This window comes from Myotis yumanensis, unplaced genomic scaffold, assembly GCF_028538775.1.
Source record: "Myotis yumanensis isolate MYYU_CA2020_CCGP unplaced genomic scaffold, mMyoYum1.0.hap1 SCAF_16, whole genome shotgun sequence".
In the NCBI taxonomy this organism is placed as follows: domain Eukaryota; kingdom Metazoa; phylum Chordata; class Mammalia; order Chiroptera; family Vespertilionidae; genus Myotis; species Myotis yumanensis.
Window position 1 is genome coordinate 48,796,695 of NW_027223767.1, and position 9,783 is coordinate 48,806,477.

The following is a 9,783-nucleotide window of genomic DNA, read 5'->3' on the forward strand; positions in this document are numbered from 1 at the left end:
TCCTCCAAGGAGTTTTTTTAGGAACGCGATACGGAGCTGGGCACAGGAAATCCCAGTGCCAGCGAAAGGTCTGAGGACAGTTTCCCAGGCATGAACCCAGGCGCCAGCCAACTAACAGGCAGCATTGCAGGTGCGAGGGCTGGAGGGAGCCGATCCTCACAGGTATGGCCATGCCCCTCCTCACCCACTGCCCCCCACTGGCCTTCACTGTCACAGACTCAGCTAGTCCTCAAAGCACTGCATAGGCACTTCGCACCATCAGTGGCTTTTTTGGGGGGTGGGGAGGGGAGGTTGAAATTGTTGCTGGGCTCATGTACCAGTGACAAGAAATAAAACAATGCCCACTTCATGGGCTGGTCCCAATTGCCAGGGTGTGACGAAACATACAATTGGGTGTTTGCCACGACTCCATCATCTCGGGGCTTCTATGAACCCCTCCCTCGTGGAGCCGCACGCCCAGATGGCACCCCAGGTAAAAAGGAGCCGTCCTCTCCCCGCCAGGGCTGCTTGGCTGTGAGGGTGACGGAGAACCCCTCTGTGGCCACAGCTGCTCACGCACTGCCTCCATTCCAGCTTCCACATTACTCACACCACCTCCTTCCCAGAAGTACTCACTGTGGCCTGGAAAAACATGTTCACTAAGACTTATGAGAGATAAATCCATGTAAAAATAAAAAGAGATCATTATGAGATGAGACTACAGGGGGAACTTGTTACATAAATTTCATGCAGTAAAATCCCACACCGTTGCTGAAGGAAAGCCAGCGACAAGTTCAGCTCAGGATCCCCAGTCCTAAGCCTGTTCCAGGGCGGGGGCGGGAAGGGCTGTGCTGCTTAAAGATCGAGTTGCCCTGTCCTTCAAGAAAAGCCTGTTGAGTGAGCATCAGGTCCACTTAGAAGAAATCTGCAATGGCTTCCCACCCTGGCCACTCCCGTTACTCGATGCCTGGGGCCTCCAGTGGCCTAAGCAGTGAGAAGGTCTCTTTGCAGTGACGGTCCCTGGACAGAGAAAGGGGGCGCACTATGGACCCCCAAGTAACACTGGGTCAGCCCTGGAACAGAAGGAGACACAAGTGCCCCAGGTCCTGACAAAGAAGAGATTACAAAGTGGCCAGTAGGGGGGGCCTGAGGGGAAACTGCCCGTCTCAAAAGGGGAAGACCGTGCTCAGCTCCACAGGACTCCCTGTGACGTCACCCGGTACCGCCTTGGAGCAGCGGGCCACTCCTGGACCATGACCCCTGCCTGGCAGGTGGTGGCCGGACCTGGGAGGGCTCCTGTCCCCAGGCGAGGGCATATGGTCAGTACTGAGTGAGCTGGCGTTTTTTTCTCATGGGTATTATTTTCTAACAAGAAACCCAAATAGTTCTCGTAGGACATGACACAGGCTTAGTTGCTTTTTTAACGTTAATCAGCATCCCATTCAGGAGAACGGGCCGGATGTCTGAATCTCTCAAGTTATCCTTCATCTGCACCGCAGCTGGGCCCTCAAACACACACACACATGATGCAAGGCACACGTGTGAGGCAACAGAGCCCATGTTTGATTTCAGAGAAGGGAGAGTGAGAGAGAGAGAGAGAAACATCAATGATGAGAGAGCATCATTGATTGGCTGCCTCTTGCACACCCCACACCGGGGATGGAGCCCGAAACCCGGGCATGTGCCCCGACCGGGAATGGAGCCGTGACCTCCTGGTTCATAGGTCGATGCTCAACCACTGAGCCTTGCTAGCTGGATTCGATCTATCTTTCAAAACAGGTTCTCTCAGATCTACAGTTAACATTGGCAATTTAAAACAATGCCTTCTCTTTGTGAGAAGTCTACAATGAAAAGGGACACTTGGTTTTCGTAAAGTCTGGATGGGAACCGATGGTGAAGGACACGGCCGGCCGACAGAGGCCCGGGGTCCTGCGGGGCCTCCTTCTCTCCCTCCGCACCTCCCCCCTGCAGGTCCCTGCGTGGCTCGAGGAGAGGCTCCCAGCTGGAACAGGCCGCTCAGGAAGCCTGGCTCCCGGGGCTGCAGGAGGAAATCGGCCACCAGCCACACAGAGAGGCACTCCAGCAGCCGCCCACCTCGCCTGCTCCTGGTGAACCAAGGGCCAGCGGACAAGTCACTCCCAGAGCCGTTCAGAAGCCTCTTCCCCGGGAAAGTCTCCAGCGAGCGTCCAGGGGCCTGAGACCCGGCCCGGCTGGAAAGGTCAGATGCGCGTGTGCACAGGTGTCTTTTGGAACCCTGTTTAGAGACAGTTTAATGTGCACAGTGCATTTTTTGCTAAAGAACACTCACTCGTGATTTCATAGCCTCCCCATCACTCTCCGGCTGTCAGTCACCGATAAACAGCAGTGGGTTTTTACAAACAGTACATCAATCATTATCCAAGGAGACTGAAAACTCCCTTCTCTCCCCCGCGGCATTTCACCCGCCCCCCACGCCCACCCCTGCCCCTTTCTGAAGGTGGTGGGGGTCATGGCATGGGCGCCTTCGGGCGCTCGGCCCCCCGCCTCCTCCCATGCCCCGTGGACACCAGGAAGCCTGGGACATCCAGTAAACGCCGTCAGCAGCCCCAGCTGCAAAAACAGTGTCAATTACGTGACGTGATGGATGGCTTTAATATGTCAGGAATAGGGGTGCACATAACTCGATGTTCCTGTTGTTCTCACGGAACTTGTTAACACGGCATTCCTGCATGTCCCGCGCTTAGGAAACAATCGCTGAAACTGCTTTTGCTTTCAAATAGGCCGCCACTGACTTTGAGTCTGTTTGCTTCTCTGTCAGCCATTGTACCTTTGCTGTTCCAACTGACTGTATACACTTGGAAGCAAAAAGCAAACATTTCTTTTCAGTGACTTTTTCCTTTTGCAAATGTCCTGTTTTATAAACCACCTTCCCATGAAACCCTACACTCAACGGGAGGGACTCAGACTAAGGCCTGCTCCGAACTCACCTGTGAAAAGATCCCTCGTGTTCGGGAAAACGGGAGAGTCTGAGGTGACATAACCCACACTTTCCAGGTTTCCTAAAACACTGGCCTGGAAACTTAAGAATTTTACAATTTGTTTTAAAATCTAAGCCCCACGAAATGTCTTCTAGATGTCTTAGCAATCACTGGTTTGGTAGCAAAAATAATAATAAGCTTGCTCCTCTCTCGGGTCCTCATTTCCAAGATGACCAAGAAAAGAAGGAATAACGGTCGTGCCAAAAAATGCCGAGGCCATGGGCAGCCTATTCGTTGCACCCACTGCGCCGGGTGCGTGCCCAAGGACAAGGCCGTTAAGAAGTTTGTCATTCGAAACACAGTGGAGGCCGCAGCCGTTCGGGACGTCTCCGAAGCGAGTGTCTTCGACGCCTATGTGCTTCCCAAGCTGTATGTGAAGCTGCATTGCTGTGTGAGCTGTGCCATTCACAGAAAGGGAGTCAGGAACCGTTCTCGTGAAGCCCGGGAGGACCGAACACCCCGACCCCGATTCAGACCTGTGGGTGCTGCCCCACGACCTCCACCAAAGCCCATGGAAGGAGCTGAGTCTTTAAAGAGTGAAGAAAAGTTCTCCGGGGGGGAAATAAATGGAAATTGTATTTCAATAATAATAATAATAAGCTTAAGAACTGACAACCACTGGTGAGTTCCATTTTGTCCACAGACCGATTTTTTAAAATTTATCTATTAAAAATATTTTTGTATTGAGTTCAGAGAAGGGACAGGGAGAGAGAAATAGAAACATCAATGATGAGACTCATTGATCGGCTGCCTCCTGCACACCCCTTACTGGGGACTGAGCCCGCACATGCCCTGACCTGGAATCAAACCGTGACCTTCTGGTTCATAGGTCAACACTCAACCATGACCAAACCGGCTAGGGTCGCAGCCCAATTTTTAACGGCCCTGTCTGATTTCTTCCCGCTTTTGTAACCTTGATCAAATAGCACGGCTAAGTCACTGTGAAGCAGACGACAAGACAGGTGCTCTGAAAATGCCACAGAGACCTGCCAGGTCTGGCTGACAGCAAAACCGGTCAGAGAAAAATGTCAAGAGTTTTAAAATTAGGTCAAAGAAAACAGCTATTTTTTAAAATCATCATCTCATTTTCCTTTCACTCAAAATCAAAACATAAATGTCCAACTGCTTAAAATGGAGTCTTAACCACAAACTCGACTGCTAAAATCCAAAAAGAGAATTAGCACACTGTTTGAGTGCTCAGGGTGTCCCAAGCTGCTGGAAGCACTTTTTACATGCATCCTCTCATTTCAATTCCCACAGGACCTCTATGAAGGAGGTACCATTGTGATTCCCATTCTACAGATGAGTAAACTAAGGCTGATGGTTCATATGTGTGTCTCTTGCCAAGAACCCACACCTTTGCTACATAGCACTTTTAAAAAAAATGTTTTTATTGATTTTAGAGAGAGCAAGGGAAAGGGTTAGAGAGATAGAAACAGTGATGAGAGAGAAACATCATCCATCAGTTGCCTCCTGCACACGCCCCACAGGGGATTGAGCCCGCAACCCGGGCATGTGCCCTGACCTGGAACTGAACTATCAGCCTTTTGCTTCCTGGGTTGATGCTCAACCGCTGAGCTACACTGGCTGGGCCAGAACCATTGGCTTTCAATCGAATGTCTTTCGTATCCTCCTGAGCATCCAGCACAGGACTGGTTAACATATTAAGGACTCAGTCACACGCCAGTCAAGGACATGAAGTTTGGAGTGTGAGCTTCTCAATCACCTCTGTCAGTCAAGGTGTTGACTGACGCCCAGGTCCCCTCCATCAGCTGTGACGCCTGCCTGGCTATTTGTTGAAGGCAGAGGCTCAGGGTATCTGCAAACAGGTAAGTCAAATAGCCACCACCTTTTTCTGCAAATGTCATCTCCAGTGGACACAGGCTGATAAACACTGCCATAAAGATAAGCCGTCAAGACGACTGCGTGAGCCTCTCTATCCCATCGGCATCTCGGCCAAGAGCAAACACCAGAAGTCTGACTCCCACCGGGCAGCAATGTGGAATTCAACCTTCTGTCCAGCCCCTCTGTCCACTCCTTCAGGGACACCGCCTGCCCTTTACCAGATCGAATCTCCCTTCCTTTTCTTCACTCTCTGTTCACTTGCTGTCTGATTCCTCTCCTTTTCTTTTTTTCTTCCTTTCTGCTTTCTCCCTTTCCATTTCTCCAGCTCAGGGGAGTTCCATTTCCTCTTTTCCTGTCCCGAGGTCATTCTGCTTTCCCCGTGTTAGCGATGCCCCATCCTCATTCCACCCGCACACGATGAGAACACAGGCCTCCCTCCGGCATCGTCGGAGCTCAGGGATAGGATTCAGCAGGTTCACGGTGCAGCGTGAACAGTGAGAGGCTGTGAGCGCAGCCACCTGATCGGAAACCAGGCATTGCAACGAGTGTGGTGGGACTGGGAACCGTCCTCCTGCGGTCTGTATTCCAACAGTTAGGCAACTGCTGGCCAAAGACCCCTTGGCCCTTCCTGGCTCGTCTTTTGAGCCTCGACTCTGTGATTGTGACATGTATGCATGACACCATTCACTCACTTTGCAAATATTTGTGGAATCACTGAGTTTGGGAACCAAGGTCTGTGGGGCCCTTTCCCAGATGCTAGACTGCATTTTGCATAAAGGAAAGAGAGCAGGTGGTGTCTGCAAAAAAAAAAAAATCTGTGAAAAACCCTTCTAATTTCAGGCGTCATGCTGGTGTGGGTTTTCTATTTCTATTAAAAGTAAGGAGAAGCCTAGCCCCTCAATGTTCAGAATGAGAGAAGAGTTCCAATGGGCCCAGAAAAAAGTAGTAAGAACGTCAGAATATGTCTCCACGTTTGAAAGACAGCCCTCCAGCATGCAGACACTCGCCTACCAGGCATGGCCACCCCATGGGCCCTCTGCCCCCAGGCCCCTGGAGAGCCACCCCAGCTTGAGTCCCCAAACTGCCATACCTTTATTTTTATATATATTTTTATTTATTTCAGAGAGGGAAAGATAGAAACATCAATGATGACAATCACTGATCAGCTGCCTCCTGCACACCCCCTACTGGGGATCAAGCCCACAACCCGGGCATGTGCTCTGACCGGGAATCGAACCATAACTTCCTGGTTCATAGGTCGATGCTCAACTACTGAGCCACGCCAGCTGGGCAGCAGAGACCCACCTTCAGGCAAAGGGTAGGAAACAGTGTAGGAACCATCTCAATGTTGCTCAGAATTGTTTGGCCCATCTGATGGCTTTCTTTGAAGCTAAAAAGGTGACAAGGCAGAAAGATCAAGGACTTTAGAGTCAGACTGGGGCCTGAGGACAGACTCAGCCGTGACTACCTGCATAATCTCAGACAGGTTCCTTGGTCCTCCTGAACCTGTTTTACCCATCGAGTGAGTGTAAGACCACCTCGGCTGCAGGATTATTGTGAGAATTAAAGATGATATATGCAAAGTGCCTAGATGGAGCCCAAAATTACAGCTGTTATAATTGGCGGAATGCCTAGGTTGGATTTCAGGGGCCCAGGAGGATCTAAATATAATCTCTTGAATTCACACACTGGATGTTTAAAATTCTGCCCTTAAAGATTTAAGGTGAAAAGAAGAAAACGTGATATTAAGAGTCACTGCACAGTACACACACACACACACACACACTCATCCTTAAAGCAAAACAATTGATGGCAATAAAATGTGGGGGGGGGGGGGGCAGGGGGGAGGTAGCTTTACTCATATATCTCCAAGAGGGAAAAAAAAAGACTTTAGTTCTCATCTCTGCCTGTCTGTCCCTGGCACAGCACCCAGTCCGGCCGCTGAGGCTGACCTCTCTGCCCAATCCTGGCTCTGACAGGGCGAGAAGGCAGAAGGCAGAGGACAGGGCTACTGCCTCTAACTTAGAAAGGAGACCGAAGAGTATAAAGTCAAAGCCCGTTCCTTCGAGGCTGTTAGATGCTGGGTTCTGCAGGCAGAAGAGCAACAGTGGCATCTACAGGGCAACAGATGAACTTGTCCGGGGAAGCAGAGAGGAAGGTTAGGGAAAGCACTGCCTTCAAAACACGCCCCCACAGCGGAGACATCAGCTGCCGAGCTCGCCTCTTCTCTATACACCTGTAATGACAGGTGCGTGCACAAGTGCAAGCCACCGTAAACAAGCCCGTAGGTCCCCACGCCCTAACTGATATGTTGACATTACATCAAGCAGCTCACCCAGTGTGGCTCAGTGGTTGACCATCAACCCATGAACCAAGAGGTCACTGGTTCCATTCCCAGTCTCTCATCAATGTTTCTATTTCTCTATCCCTCTCCCTTCCTCTGTCTCTAAAAAACAAAACAACAACAAAACATTTTTTTAAAAAGACATCAGACAAACTCATGGAGCTGGAAACTTGGGAGTGTGTCAGCACAGTCTCTAGGGCTGGCAACCAAAACTGATTTTTCAAAGAAATGAAATCTGTCATTAAGATATTAGACAACTCATAGAATCTCTGGAGAAGGTAGAAAACTGGGCTCAATGGGCAGAGAGGAACAAAGGGAGCTAAACATCCAGAACCAGGAGGATATCATTGTGGTCACCCACTGCTGCCACCGGCCCTGCAGCTGGATGTCTCAGAGAATGGCTGCTACCGGTGCTTCCTCTGCCAACAATGAGATCTCCACTGTCCCTGCTTCGTGGCACCACTAGCTCTCCATTCAAAGTCCTAGGTGGTTGTGTCTGATTGGCCAATAACCGAGTAGCTCTAAGGGGAAAAGATCTTGCCATACAGAGGCGACTTACTCAGACACAGAAGAGATGTTCCGCAGATGTTGGGCAGCCAAGCACAGACAAGGGTCCCCTACAGAATGGGATGCAGTGACAGCAAATTGCAGCTCCATCACCGGGGAGTGTTTTTTGAGTTTGTGAGAAGTTGTGTGACAAAGTGGGAAAGGAAGGAGCCAGGAATTCAAAAGGCTAGGTCCAAGGGCTGATTCTGTCACTTATTAGCTACGTAACCTGGGCAGGTATAAATGAGCTGTCTGGGTTTTTTTCATATATAGAATAACTATTCATACCAACCTGGTACATCAGATCATTTTGTTGAACAGGCTTTGAAAATTATACTATTACTGAGTAAATCCATTTGCCTCTGAGGGTCCCAGGTTATCCATTTGTAAAATGGATATTCCCTACATTGTAGGACTACTGTGAGCTAAAGTTGAATATTATAAATGAACTAGGGGCCCGGTGCACAAAATTTGTGCACATTAAAAGGGAATTAATTAGAGGAAATATTTTAATATTGCTATTTGCCCTTTCTCTATAATAGAAGTGTCAGAGATGAAAGAAAACTAGTAAAATGTATATGAAAATCTTCCTCCTGTCAGAGTATGGGGCACACCATGGGACCCAGAGTCAAGTCCCTGCCCACCTGTGTGCACCTTGAAATCACGCAAGAACCAGACCTGGCCAGTCCCACCCCCATTGGGTGAGATCCAGACCCAGCCGGCCCCACCCCTCTCAAGCCCTGCCAGGTAGGGGGGTGCAGCCTCAGGTCCCCCGACCCAGCCTGGTGCCATGCAGCCTCAGGTCCCTGATCGCTCGTTACAGGAACCCTGCCTCTGCTGTGGGCGCAGCCATCTTGTGACAGTGTAAGGGTTAATTTGCATATTACCTCTTTATTATATAGGATGGCTTGTTTACAGATTGAAATTATTTTATGTTTGGGGTTTGCATCAAGATAATGGAGGTGGTGGGTGAGAGAGGAAGTGGGCAGCAATATAGGTAAGACTGACCTTGAGTTATTACTAAGTATACCTTGCTGGTAGGCACATTATAGCATTCTCTCTACATTAGTATAGAGGTCTTCAATAAATGTTTGTGTGTGTGTGTCTTAATGAAGTGTCACAGAAATACCTAGAAGAAACAGGCCACACTCTCCAAATTTTATTATTGAGTTGGTGTCAGGTGACGCCTCCACCATCACCACCCTCCTTGGCACTGTTTTCTCAGGACTATGGTCTTCCCTCTCTCCCATCCCCTCCTCCCGGACTGGTGGTGCCAAGGGAAGCCTGTATCAGGGAAACATCTTCAATGGCAAAACACTAGTTTGAAACGAAAATCCCCAAAGAACTAACCAACTTATTCATCAACAATAGAAAAACAAGAAAAAACAAGCAAAACCAGTGCGCACACAACCCCTGGAGGAGGGCAGCCTGCGCTCCGTCCCGGTTCAGAGCACCCGTGAGGTCACTCTTTCCAAAGAACAAAAGCGGACTCACACGTCCCTTTTCCTACCACAGCATTAGGCTCAGGACCACGGGAAATGAGTCGCAAAGACGCCGCAGCAGGGAGCAGTGTTCGAGCTGCAGGCCAGCCGCAGTGCAGTACCAGCGGTCGGCTCTGGCGTCCACCCGGCTCCGGATGGCCCAGGACGCCGGGAGCCTGTGGGGTTCCGAGGGAAAGGCACCGACCCAGAGCGCCAGCGCCTCGCCGCTGGGGAACGACCACTGTCCGGGGTCCTGACAGGCCCAAGGAGGGACAGGAGCATCCTGAGACTTCACAACCCGACGCCGGGTGTTTGATTACGATCATGAACTCCGACGAGGAAAGGCTCCCCCTTGCGCTGGGAAGGGCTTCAGATCCCCGTGAGGCTGGGCCCGCACACAGCCTGTCAGTCTTGGCGATGTAACCTAACCACGTGGTCTCCCTTTTTAAAAACGCCGCGCAGGGCCTGCGCTGTTCAGCGCCCGCCGGAAACAGACCTTGCTGCCAGCGGGGCGGAAGTACTTCCGCCCCCAACCAAGATGACGCCCGCGGCGGGGCCGCCGGACGGAAGT

At 50.6% G+C, this 9,783-nt stretch overlaps 1 protein-coding gene and 1 pseudogene across 2 annotated transcripts in view; one reads left to right on the forward strand and one right to left on the reverse strand.

Annotated features, from left to right (window-relative positions):
- SLC39A11 (solute carrier family 39 member 11) overlaps nucleotides 1–9,783 on the reverse strand; it is a 224,310-nt gene that overhangs the window by 214,055 nt on the left and 472 nt on the right. The window lies entirely within an intron of this gene.
- On the forward strand, nucleotides 3,159–5,519 carry LOC138995047 (small ribosomal subunit protein eS26 pseudogene; annotated as a pseudogene).